We start from the raw sequence: 15,924 nt of genomic DNA, 5'->3' as shown, positions 1-15,924 counted from the left end.
CTTATGATACGTACGATGGTCTTTACTTTCTACACGGTGCATTTCAAGGTCCTGCACCCATCCGTCGGTAAACTGTACCTGGGCTTGTTGCAGTGACCGGAAGTTACTAAACTTCATGAGTGTATGCACTCACTCCACGAACCGTATGATTATAAATATGCATATAAATATGCTACGATGAGATAGCTGACTTCATCTAACTAGCAAATGTTTTCCAGGCTACGTTGGTGATGCAGTTTTTTTTTTATGTGTATGATATTTTTGTCATGCGATTTTAAAGCCGGTCCTACAACCGCATCCAAGAATAACATGCAGCTTATCTCAGAAATGTCGGTGAAAATTATTCTTGGAGCTAGGTTTAATTGAGCTGCATTTTAAAGAGGTGCAATTTCACAATTTGTGTATATTTTCTAAGTTCACTATTTTGTCATGTGTTGAGAAAAACACAGATTTAAAAATTACATGGTCTAATATTTACATTTAGCATAACTGCAACATGCTTTTTTTCGGGGTTTTTTTTTAAAGACTCGAAAGGACTTGAAATTCAAAGTTTCAGACTTGTGACTTGACTCGGACTTTTACACCAGTGACTTGAGACTTGACTCTGACTTGCCTGACATTACTTGAGACTTGACTTGAGACTTGAGGATAAAGACTTGAGACTTACTTGAGACTTGCAAAACAATGACTTGGTCCCACCTCTGTTAGGAAGTTTGACCATACTTAATTTTTCATTTCTCTGTTTGTCATCAAACCTGTTCAGACTGTGTTAGTGTCTGTCTGAGCTCTCTATCAGCGACTCTATTATCCACAGTGTTTGTTCCTCTTCAATAATTTATCACAGGATTGATTAACACCATATCACAAAACTAAACCTTACATTAAATTAGTGTTACAGTACAGCTTATTTTCACTGTGCAAGAATTCAATGTACAAGATTTTACACTCTTTTGTAAAATACTCTACACGTGTGAGTATATTTGTTTCATTTTCCTGTTCAGCAGCTGTTTGTAAGATCAAAGTTGTTCTGTGAGGATTGAACCGCAAAGACTGATGCTCATGTAGAGATCAGCTATTACAGAATAATTACAGTCACTGACTAAACCAACTGACAACACATAGGAATTATAGGGACTCAATAATCGAAGTGTGAAGGATGCACTGATCTGCTCAAACACATTTTGTTACATAAAATTAAGTAGAGCTCTTTCCCGTTGGCATGTAGTGAGTTTTTGGGTCTTGTCCTTCATATTATTTTTTTTTCCTCAGATATTTTTATTAAATTTTCTGCATCCATTTTAACAAAAGATAAATTGAACAATATGCCGTTTTCTTTTTGAAGAACATAAAACAATATGAAACACACACTCCCACCTCATAATTATAGGAGTACCAGTGGGTGTAGAAAAAGAAAAAAGAAAGGATCCAATCTAATAATACGAATAGTAAACCCTGGAGTACAAGATAGCAGTTCCTGAGTGTACAAGAGAGATGTGGAGAGTTGCAGAACCCACACCGACACAGGAAAAAACAAAACAAACAAACCAAGAAAAAAAAACCAAAAACAAAAAAAAACCCCAAAGATAATGAGTGGTCAGCTTAGTCGTAGAGATAAGTCAAATCTGTAAGAGAAAAGAAATATGTATAAAGTAGGTAAGTAAGTAAATGCCATCATAAAGCGAAGGTACAATAGAGTCTGTATACTTAAACATAAGATAAAATAAAATAGAATAAAGTCTGAGCTGGCTAATTGGGAGCGTTGCGGGACCGCAAAGTCTGAACATGGTCAAAAAAGGGTTGCCAGATCTTTAAAAAATTGGCCATAGACCCACGCAGGGTGAATTTAATCTTTTCGAGTTTGCTAAAATGCAAAGCGTCACTGATCCAGATTTCCCAGGATGGGGGAGAAGGGGACTTCCAACATAACAATATTCTGCGTCTTGCGAATATGGTGAGAAATGCTACCAGATCCGCTTGGGCCGTCGGCAAGACAACTGTATCAGGAAGAACCCCAAACAAAGCAGTTAAGGGCACAGGTTGGAGGGGCAGCTGGATGATCTTTGATAAAGTCAGAAACATATTAATCCAGTATTGTTTGAGGGATGGACATGACCAAAACATATGTATTAGAGAGGAAGGTGTTTGATGACAACAGTCACAATCAGGACTAAGGTTGGGGTATATTTGAGCCAGTCTGGCTTTAGTCCAGTGTACACGGTGCAAAATCTTACATTGAATCAGCCCGTGTTTGGCACATAATGAGGAGCCATGGACCCGGTAAAGAATTTTATCCCAAGAGTCATCCTGAACCACACACCCCAAATCCTGCTCCCATGCCATTTTAATAGCCGAGGTTGAGGAGTTGCCAAAGGAACATATTCTCCCATACAGACAAGAGATCAGGCCCTGTGATGAAGGGGGAGGTGATAAAAGGTTATCAAAGTCATGACAAGGAGGTCTAGATGGGAACTGGGAGGATTTCTCCTTAACCCTAGAACACTATCGCTGGGTGATTTACACCCGAGCAAATACATTTACATGATTTCTCTCTCCTGCAGCTGTTTGCGTGTCGAGGAGCCTGTGCCTTCACCAGGGAAGTCTCAAATGTCCCAGGAATGGGTGGACCAAAGACCATCTTTCCAGAGTCATTATTTTGTTTTAGGAGGGTTTTTTTTTTCTTCATTTTGTTAGACATGGCACAGTTGAAAGTAAAAGAAGACCACTCTAATTTGTCATGTGTTGTCATATTTTGATATATTTGATTACTTTTTATTGGTTATATTATATCGGGTAAAAATCACCCGGCATTAGTGATTGTGTTACTATTTATAGTGATAGTGTTCTAGGGTTAACAAAACTCCGGATTTGTAAGTAGCGAAAAAAGTGACTTTTTGGAAGGCCAAATTTCAATGAGAGCTGTTCAAAGGAGGCAAATGTATTCTGAATATACAGATCAGAAAAAGACCTGATACGCAAGGAGGCCCACAAATAAAAAGCACCATCAACTAACGAAGGCTGAAAAGAGGGATTTTTCAAAATGGGTGACTGAAGGGAAAAAAAGGTCAACTTAAAAAAATGACGGAATTGATGCCATATTTTCAAGGTAAATTTGACAATAGAGTTATTATAAAAACCTGCACTCGGAGGCTGCTTTTGGGCATAAATCAGGGCTGGTAAAGAGGATAAGGCACAAGAAGAAATCTCCAAGCTCAGCCACGCCAGGGCTGTCCTTCGTATTATTCACCTAATTTCCTTCGGGATTAAAAAAGTATTCTGATTCTGATTTAGATTAAGTATTCTGGGCAGTAAACTCACTACTTTCTGTAGTTTCAGAGTCAGATATTCTTTTCTCTAATTCTGCATCACAAAGCTTATTACATATTTGTTGCTGTGAATATTAATATTGTTATTGGTATTGTAATGTTCTTCATCATGGTTGTTTTTCCATGCTTTTTCATTTCCGCGTATAAATATTGAATGTTTTGGTAAAGTTCATCATGAGCAACAACAAATCATTTCACAAAATAAAACTGGAAAAATGTCCATTACGCACAAACCCTTGATTAAATTTCTACTTTATCAAAAATCACATGCTCAGCAGCCTTAATCATTGAATTTAATCTCCCTCTTGTTTTCTAAACTCTGTTCCTGCTTTATGCAATCCAAACTGTGTGTGTGTGTGTGTGTGTGTGTGTGTGTGTGTGTGTGTGTGTGTGTGTGTGTGTGTGTGTTTGTGTGTGTGTGTGTGTGTGTGTGTGTGTGTGGTGACAGAACAGTCTACATGTTAAAGATTAGACTCATTATTAAATATGATAAATTCATGGCAGGGATCAGAAGTGTGAGTTGGAAGGACTACAGGGTCACATCACATTCCATCACCCACATGGTGCATTTACAAGTATGTAAAAGATATATCTCCAAGAGATATAAAACTAGAAATTACAAATAAATGATGTGATACTGGGTAAGATGGGGAAAAAAGTAAACCACAGAGAAGATTCAATGATTACATTATTACAAAGAAATATTATATAGAAATACTTCTCACTGCTAGTGATGTACTGCATTCAAAGAGCAAAAGAGGTCACAGAGAGTCGGGAAATTATGCAAACTCATTGCCTTAACATAACTAAGTAAAACTTGCTTAAGATAACTAGGTGAGAACAACGTATTCATTGAAAGTACACAGTACTAAGAATAACCAGATTTTTCTGATTGTGCAATACTAATTTTTTCATTTTACAAAATTCACGTTTCATGTAACTGAAATCTTTAATTATCTGGTCTAAAGCAAATAATGCTATAGACTATATTTATATGAAATTTGTGTATATTGTGTATATTCACTATATTTGATGTATTTTAACCATACATAATGCATATTACAGAGTGCAATAACCTGCATATGTGTAAAATTAAAATTGATTTTGCCACCCCATTTGGTATCCTAAGAAAATTTCTCTATATCCGCCCCTGACTGTAAAAAGCCGTTAGACCTGACAGCAGACTGATCACGAACACACCTCAAAGCTGTGACTGACACTGGAATTGAGTCGGAGCTCAAATCTACTTTTCTTGATTTTACAACCGCACTCTTCAAACACTCCTCCATCTTATGTAAAAGTAAAAGTGAAACCAATAAGACTACTGAGCTCATCCTCCACTCTTGACAAAGTGCTTGTTCATAGGGGGTCATCTAAATTTTGAGGTTTTCTCTGTTTTATTGTAGGTTTTTCTTTACCTTACAATATAAAGCATCTTCAGGATTTAAATTGAGATATATTGTAACTTGAGTGAAGAGACCGACTGCACGTTTTGTATGTTTGGCCTTCGTATGACCACTAGAGGGAGATGTTGGGACTAGTATGAATGCACCTTGTTTGACAGTTGATCAACAGTTGCAAAGTTTGTTGAAATCTTTTAAAAGCTTAATTACTTTGGTGCAATTATAATAAATACCAACTATTATTGAAAAAAAGTGTATTTTTTGCAGTTCATTTTTTCTGCCCTACTTTTCATGCCATGACAAGTTTTGCGTGCACTCTGCAGCATTATATCATTTTGTATTAATATTTAGTGTACGCAACCAAAACCTACCACCACCATTGTGGTGGTGATGCAGTATTTAAATGTTAATAATCTAGATTTAGTATATTATATATGCCCATTTTTAATTAACTGAAATAGAGTGGTATTGCCAAAATCAATAAGTCAGCTGGACTCAAACACAGCACATGGAAAATAGGTTTAGTGAGTTCATTTACAGTGAATGAAGAAGTTAAAGTATTTGCTAATGATGAACTGTTTGAAACTCCAGCCTCTGTGTCAACAAAAACCTAACTGCTCCAGAAGCACTGTGTCGAGGTATGATCTGAATAGAGTCACACAATCAGTGAAGTCTGAAGCTTCATATGGTTCATCACTGCTTCGTCACCTGATTCAGTGGTTTATAAGGAAGTAAATCATTGGCAGGATTTGTGCTTGTTGCTGCGATTTTGCTGAGATAGAGAACCAGTGTGAGTCATGGACGCAGTGGAAATTTCGACTTTATTATCAAAATGATCAACAATATTTTATTTTTTCATAATATGTCTCCAATACTACTTTTTAATATGTACTTTTGTTATAATGCATGTATGATCCTCCTACCATCAAATGTAACATGTCACAATCCTGTGGACTTTCAACTTCCTTACAAGTAAGAGACTTTCAAACTCCTCAGCACTGACATCAGTGAGGATCTCACTAACCCATAACACACAGCATCATCAAAAATGCTCAATAATGACTCTTTGTCATGTTCCTATGTCTGTGGACTTTGTGTTTATGCTTAAATTCATTAATATTCTGTGGTTTTGTTTATTTTGGGCTGATTGTAATTATCCTTAGTGTTTTGTGTCCTCTGTGCTCTCCTGTTCCATGTTTCGTGTTCCTATGTTCTGTCTCCCCAGTCTGTGTGAAGTTTGTGGCAATCGTGGCTCAATAGTTGGGCGTTCGTCTTGTAAGGTTGCCGGTTCGAGCCCGGCTCCGACAGTCTCGGTCGTTGTGCCCTTAGGCAAGACACTTCACCCGTTGCCTACGGGTGGTGGTCAGAGGGCCCGGTGGCGCCAGTGTCCGGCAGCCTCGCCTCTGTCAGTGCGCCCCAGGGCGGCTGTGGCTACGCTTGCCATCACCAGTGTGTGAATGTGTGTGTGACTGGGTGGATGATTGTGTATAGTGTAAAGCGCTTTGGGGTGCTTAGGACCAAGTAAAGCGCTATACAAATACGGTATGGTACAAATGGTAAAAGACCATTTACCATTTGTGTCTTTAGAGCTCAGTCGGTGTGTTTCCTGTTTTATTTTGAAGGTTCATCTGTCTTGTCAGTGTTTCTTGTCTGTGTTGCTTCCCCTTGTCTCGTTATGTCCAATTAATCCCAGCTGTGTCTGCCTCCTGTTTCCCTGATTGCCCTGTTTGTATTTAAGCCCTGTGTTTTCTTGTGTGTGTTGCTGGTTTGTCTGTGTTACCTCCCTGCGTCACTCTGCGTTCATCCATGCTGTTCTCCCTGCTCATTGTCCTTCATGTTTTCTCTGCTCCCTCGTGTTCTGGTTTGTTGTTTAGTTTTCCCAGTTTAGGTTGTGTCTAAGTTTTGTCTTTTCAGCACCCCCGCTTGTGTGTTTCATTCTCCACCAATAAAAGCTCACTCATATCAGCAGTGCCTGCGTCTTGGGTCCTCCATTCACAACTCACATGGCTTGTCTGCCAAACCATGACACTCTTCTTCCTAAGGAAGCTGAGAAAATTTGGATTAACCTCCAAACTGCTCAGTGCTTTTACAAATGCACAGTGGAGAGTATCCTGACAAACTGCACGGGAACTGCACCACTCAGGACAGGAAGGCTCTCCAGCATGTCATTAAAATGGCATAACTCATCTATGGAGTGCGCCTCAAAACACTACAGGACATCTACAACACTCAGGTCAGGAAAAGGACACATAACATCATCAAGGACAGCACACACACATACTGTTGACACTCCTGCCATCTGGCAGATGCTCTGGGAGTGTGAAAGCGAGAACAACTAGATTAAAAAACAGTTACTGTCCACAGACCATCAGGCTACTGCATCACTGACTATTACGGAATTGTAATTATCCATAACTGTAGATTTTCAATTTTGTACATTTATACACAACATAATAAAACTGTAATTACCCTTATTCTGTAAATATAAAATTCCGCACATGTATATTAACCTGTATATTTGCAATTTGTGTACATATCTCTACATATACACCTTAATATTGCATACTCTGTATATATTATCACTGTGACAGTGTTGCAACTACTAGTACTTTAAATTCTGATTACACCCACGCACTGTTTTACTTATTTAGTTGTGTGAAGGGAACCTGCAAAATAAGAATTCCATTGCTATTGTAACCTATTGTGTTTTGTGGAGTACATGACAGCAAACTTCACTTATAATGTCATGTTTATATAAAGAGCTGATGACTCTTAAAAAAGATATTGAATAATTTCCTAATTCAAATTGCTGAACAATAAATGAATGACACTAAAGCTTTTATCCAGTGTATATTCATCATAATCACTCACATCCAACCAAATGACTGTTATTAAATATGTTTCTGCCATAAATCCAGATTATTCCTCATTCCTTCCTTTGCTCGCGATGCAAAGGGAACACGAGAGCACACCGGCCTTTGCAAAGTGCTGCTTTGCAGTTTGGTTGTAAACATTGCCATCTTCACAGAAAGACAGATGCATGTATATTAAATTCAAAAGCTGAAACTTGTGCTTCTGCATGTCTGAATAAAATCTTATACAGGTCAGACATTCTCTAATGTGCTCATTTCTACCTGCAGTAGGACATTTTAAAACTCTACTCCTCTGTATCGAGCTGACCTTGCCAAATGGAAAGCTCCAGTAATCTGGAAATGCTGTGTTTTGCATGCAGAAATGTATTGAGTGCCATCTTCCTCCACTGTTATTTTAGCCCCTTGTAAACATAATTAAAGTTTACAAAAACACTCTGATATCTCAATGACATCAGACAGGGTTAGGATTTGCCAGCTGAAGTAAGATTTGCATTTTGTAGTCTGTCTTCTAAACATTTTTTATTTAATTTAGCAGATATCTATGGCGTTATTTTTGCGATACTATTCTGAGAGCACGTAAAAAAAAAACAAATTGCAGGTGCAAGTGTTTCATTTTGAGGACAAATTTATTTTGAGTGAAGAAAAGCTAAATTTGAGTGAACAAAATTCAAATGCGTGCAAAAACTATTTCAGTGTTTGCTATTATCCACACACACACACACACACACAATAGCAGCCACTCTCGCTCAGTTTTTGCATTTGCGCTTGCAAATGTTGTGTTGTGTTGTGCAGAAATGTTGTGTTGCTCGCGCTCTCAACATTTCTGCCTGTGCGCGCTCAACTCTTTCTGTACACCGTTATATTTGTGTCACAAAACCAGCCAATCACAGACTTGGATGCAAAAAAATCTGATATCCAATCAGCTCAAAATGACGAAATGCAATATCCCAGAATCCATTTCATCCAAAACTCAAACGAGGCAGTGGCGGAGGAACACAGAGTGGCGGAGTTTGAAATATTACTCATGGGTCACAAAATAAACTTTTAAAATATTTTCATGCAAGAATGTAGCTGTGTAAACTTCAAATATCTGCTCGATTTATCAAGACATCACATATTTGCAAAAGTGCTCTAACGTTTTCAGAGGTGCTTTACAAGAAAAATATTCGCCATTTTGCACAGAAATGTCTCTCTGTGCAAAATGGGTTCAAAAACATAAACAACTGTGCGATGCTGTTTGTCCGTGGTTTGTACAGGAGGAACAAATTGTGTCAGGATGAGCCTGATATTATTTGTATCCCGCTGTAACTTTAGTGTATAAAGCGCTAACATCTCCAAAATGTCAGGAGTAGTTGGTCATTACAAGAAGTGTTTGTGAACTAAAAATCAAGAATGTGGGATTGTCAGGGACCAAGCAGTAAAGCATAAAGGACACAGGTGGTTTTAATTCAAAAAAGGGGTTTTATTGACCCAAAAATATAAAAATATATTTAACAAAGCCAAAACCTAAATAGGCAGACCAACAAAAGAGGTCAACTCAATAGACTACACTCAAGATAATAATTAACAAAACCTCAACCCAAACATATGATAAACTGACCTGCTGAAATGACACATGGGGGAACTTAAATACTGGTCTAGCTAAACCAAATGATACACACGGGGGAAACAAAATGGCTGCCATATAACCAACTAATACAAAACAATTAAACAAACATGAAACACCCCCCAGGCAATGAAGTGTGTGGTGCAATCCAATTAGGCTGTCAGTGGTACTTCAGGTCTCCCAGCCCTTTGCCACACCTTTTGCCAGACAGGAGGAGACACCAACCCCCAGGTAACTCAAACAAAGAAAGATGTATTAATATAACATAAAACAGAACTTTGACCTTGCAAGGTTAATATGTGTGCACGCCATATAAACATTGGAAGGTGTGATGGAAAAATAAATACATTTAATAAAGGAACAATATTGAACAATAAGTAGAATATTTTAAAGTAGTGACTGTAAATTAAACTAAAGTGAATCAGCGGGTGTGGAGCTTACCATGTGTGGCATGCCATCACAGGGATACTGTTTGTCCATGATTTGGAGAGCCCAGCGCTGCTTCCGACGACTACCTTGGCACGTGTTTAGGTAAACCCAAAGGGAAGATGTGCTTCACTACATTTTCTAGTCTTTGGCTTGGAATGAAGTTGGTTTGGAAACATTTTCAGTGATGCTTCATCTCCTGCTTTGCGTTTGTGTGGGAACCTTGTCAAAAAATCTGTCCATTATGCTAGCAGTGTCCAAGCGTTCTTCTTTATTTTCTTCCTTTCATCTTCCCCTGCACTTCAGTATTAATATAAAAAAACAAAGCAAAAAAATTGATCTTGCAGTGTTGACACACGTGTCCATACAAACACTGTAAGGTGTGATGGGAATAAAATAATTTAATAAAGAAACAATTAGTAAACTATATTTAAAGTAAAGTGAAGCGACTAATGGTGAGGTGTGGAGATTCCCATGTGCAGTTTTAATGAGGTCAGAGTTCAGTGTGTACAGTAACCTCTGTGAGCAGACTGCAGTAAACACATGAACTCAGTTCTCACTCAGTTTAACAAGTAGAAACATAGATCACTGTATTCAGAGCATCTGATATCTCTCATCAGTGAATTACAAGCTAATAATGAAAAAGTAAGAACAAGAGAAGAAAAACCATTTGTGTGTTTAGGAATATGTTATGATTTATGAAAGAAGATGACAGACGTCAGAGGGAGGGAAACTTGAGCTTTATAGCTGGAAGTCAAAAATCAAAATCAGACTGTTTTTCCAGCTCCACTTATGACCAAAGAGTCATTCAAGATGATATGGATATGAAATGGATGATAAGAAAATTGAATGAAATATCCATGATGATATATTATTGGAGCTTAAGATGAGTGTCAGACATTATTACTAGTTCAGGGTAAAATTCGCAAAAATATTCATAGTTTCTTCACTTCCAATAACAGTTTTGTTTGTAAGAAAGTGTGTGTAAGAATGGTTTCCTGTCTGAGAGGTACTGTGTATAAAGGTCCAGCAGGTGGCAGCAGAGCAGTTTCAGTTTGTCCAAGAGCGCCTGATGTTTTTTTTTTCTGAACGTTAACATCATAGGAGAAAAAGAAAATATTATATTTTTGGTAAATTTCCAGTGTGAGGGGTGGAGGCTGCCTGCTTTCCTTGGATTTTATAGGACGAGGAACAGGACTGTAAGATGCTGCTGCCTCCACTATGCTTCAGGCCTGAAATGCAGACTTACAGAAAGTGTCCTTAAAGGGATCAAAACATCTGTCATTACTTTCTATGTGACAGCAGGACAGCACTGATCCATCAGGGCTCACTCACTGAACCATGTTCAGTGAGTTACAAAATGATACAAACACACATTTCAGTTGTGATGATTTAAATGATTTAACCAATGCAGTGAGGCCCTTTAATTACTCGTTTTTTTAAGATTCACTGCCATAATTTGTCTAATCTCTATGTGCAAATTTAATTTATAATCCCATGTTTATATAAAGCCTCCATGACTCTTAAAAATAATATAAAATAATCTTCAATAGCAGGGGATTTTAATTGTACGTTGAACCCAGAATTGGATAGGAGCTCAGGTATTGATCTCTCTCATCCTAAAAATAGGCAAACTATTCAACATTTTATGAAAGAACTTGATCTGAGGGATATTTGGAGGGATATGAACCCTAAGGTCTTAAAATACTCCTGCTATTCACATACACATGAATCATACTCGCGTATTGATTACTTTTTAGTTTCTGCCAATTTGAGTTATAAAATAAAGGACTGTCACTATGATAATATTTTAATATCTGACCATTCGCCAAACTCGTTAATATATGAAGATTTGAGACTGAAGAGAGATCCCCCTAGGTGGAGATTTAAACAAAAGTGGCTCCTAGACTCAGAATTTATATCTTTCATAGATAACCAAATAAACATTTTTTTTATACTAATAGGGATGAAACATCACCCTGCTCAAGATGGGAAGCTTTTAAGGCCTACATAAGGGGTCAGATTATTAGCTTCACAAGTTATAGATCAAAGCAAACTTATCAGAAAACAAAAAAGTTGGAGGCAGAGATTGAAATGCTTGAGGGAGAATATTTTCAAAGTTTTTGTCCAAGAGTCCATCAAAAGCTTCTGTTACTAAGAACACAGTATAACGAACTTTCTGCTTCTAAGGCAGCCTCACATCTTTTGCGTCTTAAACAGACATTCTATGATCAAGGGGAAAAGCCCGGGAAATTATTAGCCTGGCGCCTCCGTCAATTACAGAATGAGAAAAACATTGCCTCGGTTGAAAACAGTGATGGACAGGTTATTGTTGACCCTCTAGGAATTAATGAAACTTTTAAGGTTTTTTTTGAAAAATTATATAACTCAGACATAACACACATGGGACAAGAGCAAGATCTCTTCTTAGATACCCTTCAGTTGCCCAGCATTTCAGGACTAATGAGCGCAGATCTTGATACACCTATAACAAAGGAGGAGATATCTATAGCAATAGACCATTTGAAAACAGGTAAAGCCCCAGGCCCAGATGGGCTGCCGACAGAAATTTATAGGGAATTTAAAACTAAACTGCTGCCCCCTCTTTTTGACATGTTTTCGGATTCATTTGAAAAGGGAATCCTTCCGGTCTCATTAAGAGGAGCCCTGATAACTTTATTGCCCAAACCTGGTAAACCGTGCAATAAATGTGGTAACCTAAGACCAATAAGTCTTCTTAATGTGGATCTAAAGATACTTTGCAAAATTTTGGCTCGAAGACTGGAGAGATTTTTACCTGATCTAATTACCTGTGATCAGAATGGGTTTATTGCGGGTAGACAGGGATTTCATAATGTGAGAAGAGTGTTGGATATTCTTCATAGTCAGGAGGGAAAACCGGACACTGCTCTACTATCATTAGATGCCGAAAAGGCCTTTGATAGAGTTGAGTGGCCCTATTTATTTGAAATATTAAAAAGATTTGGCTGTGGGGATAATTTCTGTCAATGGATTAGACTTTTATATAATGAGCCATATGCTGAAATACTGACAAATGGAATTATATCTAAACCGTTTGAAATTAAACGGGGCTGTAGGCAAGGGTGCCCTTTGTCCCCTTTATTGTTTATTTTAGCAATCGAACCGTTTGCCATTGCGGTGCGGTCCCATAAGAGCATAACTGGTCTATCAGTAAACCAACAGGAATACAGAATTGCTTTATTTGCAGATGATGTTATTCTTTTCTTGGAAAAGCTGAAGGAGTCTATCCCAGCCTTGTTGGATCTACTACACATATTTGGACGGATATCAGGATATAAAGTGAACAAAGAAAAATCTTCATTAATGATATTTAACTCAGAAGAGAGAGAGGGTGCTGGAAATTCTTTCCAATTCAAAATGGTAGACTGTTTTACCTATCTGGGGATTAAGATAGTGCCATGTTTGAGAGACATTGTTGGAGCTAACTACACCCCTATGGTAGACTCAATCACCTCATCCCTAGATAGATGGAAGCCCTTGACCTTGTCACTTATAGCGAGAATTAATGTTCTTAAATTAAACATAATGCCCAAACTTTTGTACCTGTTCCAGAACATCCCATTGTCACCCCCTGCTAACTTATTTTCACACCTGAAGACAATTTTTGTACGTTTTTTGTGGAATGATAGACGACCAAGGCTCCGTTTATCACTCTTGTACTTACCATATGAAAGAGGAGGCCTCAAATGTCCCAATCCACTTTGGTACTATTGGGCAGCCCAATTGAGGACTATGGTGTATTTTTTTACAGATAAATCCCCCCCGCCTTGGACAAATATGGAAAACAGTTCAGTACCTCTTCCCCTTCCCCAGTACCTATACTCAGCAAAAGTCAAAATGTTGAAAAAAAAGACAAAAAATCCTATAGTCAGAAATATGATTATGATCTGGTATCAGGTTAAAAAATACCTGGGTGAACCCACCTCTTTCGCACGCTTTAGCCCAATATGGGGTAATCAATTTTTCCCTCCAGGCAGAGCAGACCCTGGTTTTAGGAAGTGGGCTGACAAAGGCTTAAAGACAATAGGGGATCTCGTGGGATCAGAGGGTGAGATTTTGATGTCATTTGAGGAGTTGATTTCCAAGTATGATATCCCATGCAAACATCGATTTAAATATCTACAAGTGAGAAACTTTATTAGATCATCTCAAAATCAGTGTTTGTCAATCCCTCCGTTTTCCACTTTGGAAACAGAAATGAAAAGAGATTGCTTTGGAAAGGGAATAATCTCCAAATTATATAATATGTTAGTAGAGGGTTCCCCTGAATCTTCTTTAGGAAAACTTAATGCCTGGAGGGAAGATTTACAGGAGGACTTATCCTCCGAAGACTGGGAGGAGGCATGTGCTGAAGCACAAACACAAACTACCAGTACTCGTCTCAAAGTATTGCAATATAATTGGCTAATGAGGACGTATGTGACTCCAGAAAAGCTTAATAAGTATAATGGTGATATCCCAGACTTGTGTTTCAGGTGCGGAGAGGAGAAAGGGACGTTTTTCCACTGTGTCTGGGAATGCAATAAAGTACAACGGTTTTGGAAAGAGATTAAACAAGCTCTGGATATTATATTGGGTACACAACTAGCTCTTGACCCTAAACTTTTTATTTTAGGGTTATATCCTGATGGACATCTTATGTCTAGAAAGGTAATTACCGCCCTGGACTTATGTCTACTGCTGGCAAAAAGAGTCATAGCACTCTCATGGAGGAAGACCAGTAAACCAAAATACATTAACTGGATTAAGGAATTGTCCACAACTTTACCTATGGAAAAAATTACTTAAATTATCAAGGGGAAACTACCACTTTTTCAAAACATCTGGGGTCCCTTTATGCAATATATGGGTAATATGGATCTTGGCAGTATGGTGGATGGGGCAGATGGGGCGTAAATGTTGGTGGTCCTCTGCAGTTTCCTAAATTAATCTCTTTTATACTTGATCTTTAATGCTGTGTGAATTGTACATTTGAGTTTGTAACTTTGAACCATGCACAATAGTGTAACCGAGTTGATGTTGAGCAACCTTTGGAAATAGAGAAGCTTATTATTATTATTATTATTATTATTATTATTATTATTATTATATACGTATATATATGTATGTATATATATATATATATATATGTATGTATATATGTGTGTATATATATATATATATATATATATATATATATATATATATATATATTTCTTTTTTTTGGGGGGGGGGGGGGGTGTTTTCCTTTTCCTTTGTTTGACTAAGTTATTATTTACAGGTCATATAGTTTGTACTTCCACTACTTAACTGTTGCTCTCTAACATCTTATAAGTGTCTGATTTGCAAGGGAGTGCGATTGACTGTTATACAATAATTTAGCTGCCCTGGATGTTTCCTTTGCTGTGGAAGTACTCCAATTTCTATATGTAATTTTGAAACGCAATAAAGATATTGTTGGAAAAAAATAATAATAATCTTCAAATCCAAATTGCGGAAAAACCTTGAATGACACAATTACTCATATCCAACCAAATGACTGTTATTAAATACGTTTCTGTCATAAATCCAGATTATTCCTCATTCATTCAATATAATATAATAAGAGTTCTAACATATTAAAAAGACAGGTGCAAATATTTTGGTGTCACTATTTAAAGACTGGCTGCTCTCTAGTTTTCTTAATTTATGCGTCTTTGGTTTGCAGCCATTGGAGGGCTCCGGTCCAGCCCATCAACAGCTTCATCTGAACCTCAAAGTTCATCGCATATAGTCTCGTCTGAAGCTCAGATTCTGATCTTAATACAGAATCACAGAAATGTCTGTTGGAACTGCGTCACTCTGCTATTATTTCCAATTTTTCAGCGTATTTGTGTTTGTCTCGGCAGGTGAGATATACTGTTAGAAACTGAACATTACATGTTAATAATGTGTGTGAAAGTGACACAAGGTTAGATAGAGTCTGTGTGGATTTAACATCTGTAGTCCAGAGAAGTGGGCTTAATCTGTGCTCATGAATATTTTGTACTTGTAAATCAGATGTGCATTTGTGAACTGAGTTTTGTAACATTGTAAACCAAAATATCTGAAAACATTATGTTTGTGCATCTACGAATGAGAATTTGTGTGTTTTTAAAAAATATTTACACAAGTTACGTTTTTTTTGTTAAGGTCTGTTTACAGATACAAAGCAAAAAAACTACGTGTGAAACTGTGCTCAAGTTTCCTGTTTGTGTGTCAGTTTCAACTTACGAGTATGAACGTCAATGTGA

The sequence above is a fragment of the Simochromis diagramma genome, unplaced genomic scaffold (genome assembly GCF_900408965.1).
Source record: "Simochromis diagramma unplaced genomic scaffold, fSimDia1.1 OVJJ01000578.1, whole genome shotgun sequence".
NCBI classification, from domain to species: domain Eukaryota; kingdom Metazoa; phylum Chordata; class Actinopteri; order Cichliformes; family Cichlidae; genus Simochromis; species Simochromis diagramma.
The sequence above is the reverse complement of the archived record's forward strand: the minus strand, read 5'-3'. Positions refer to the sequence as shown.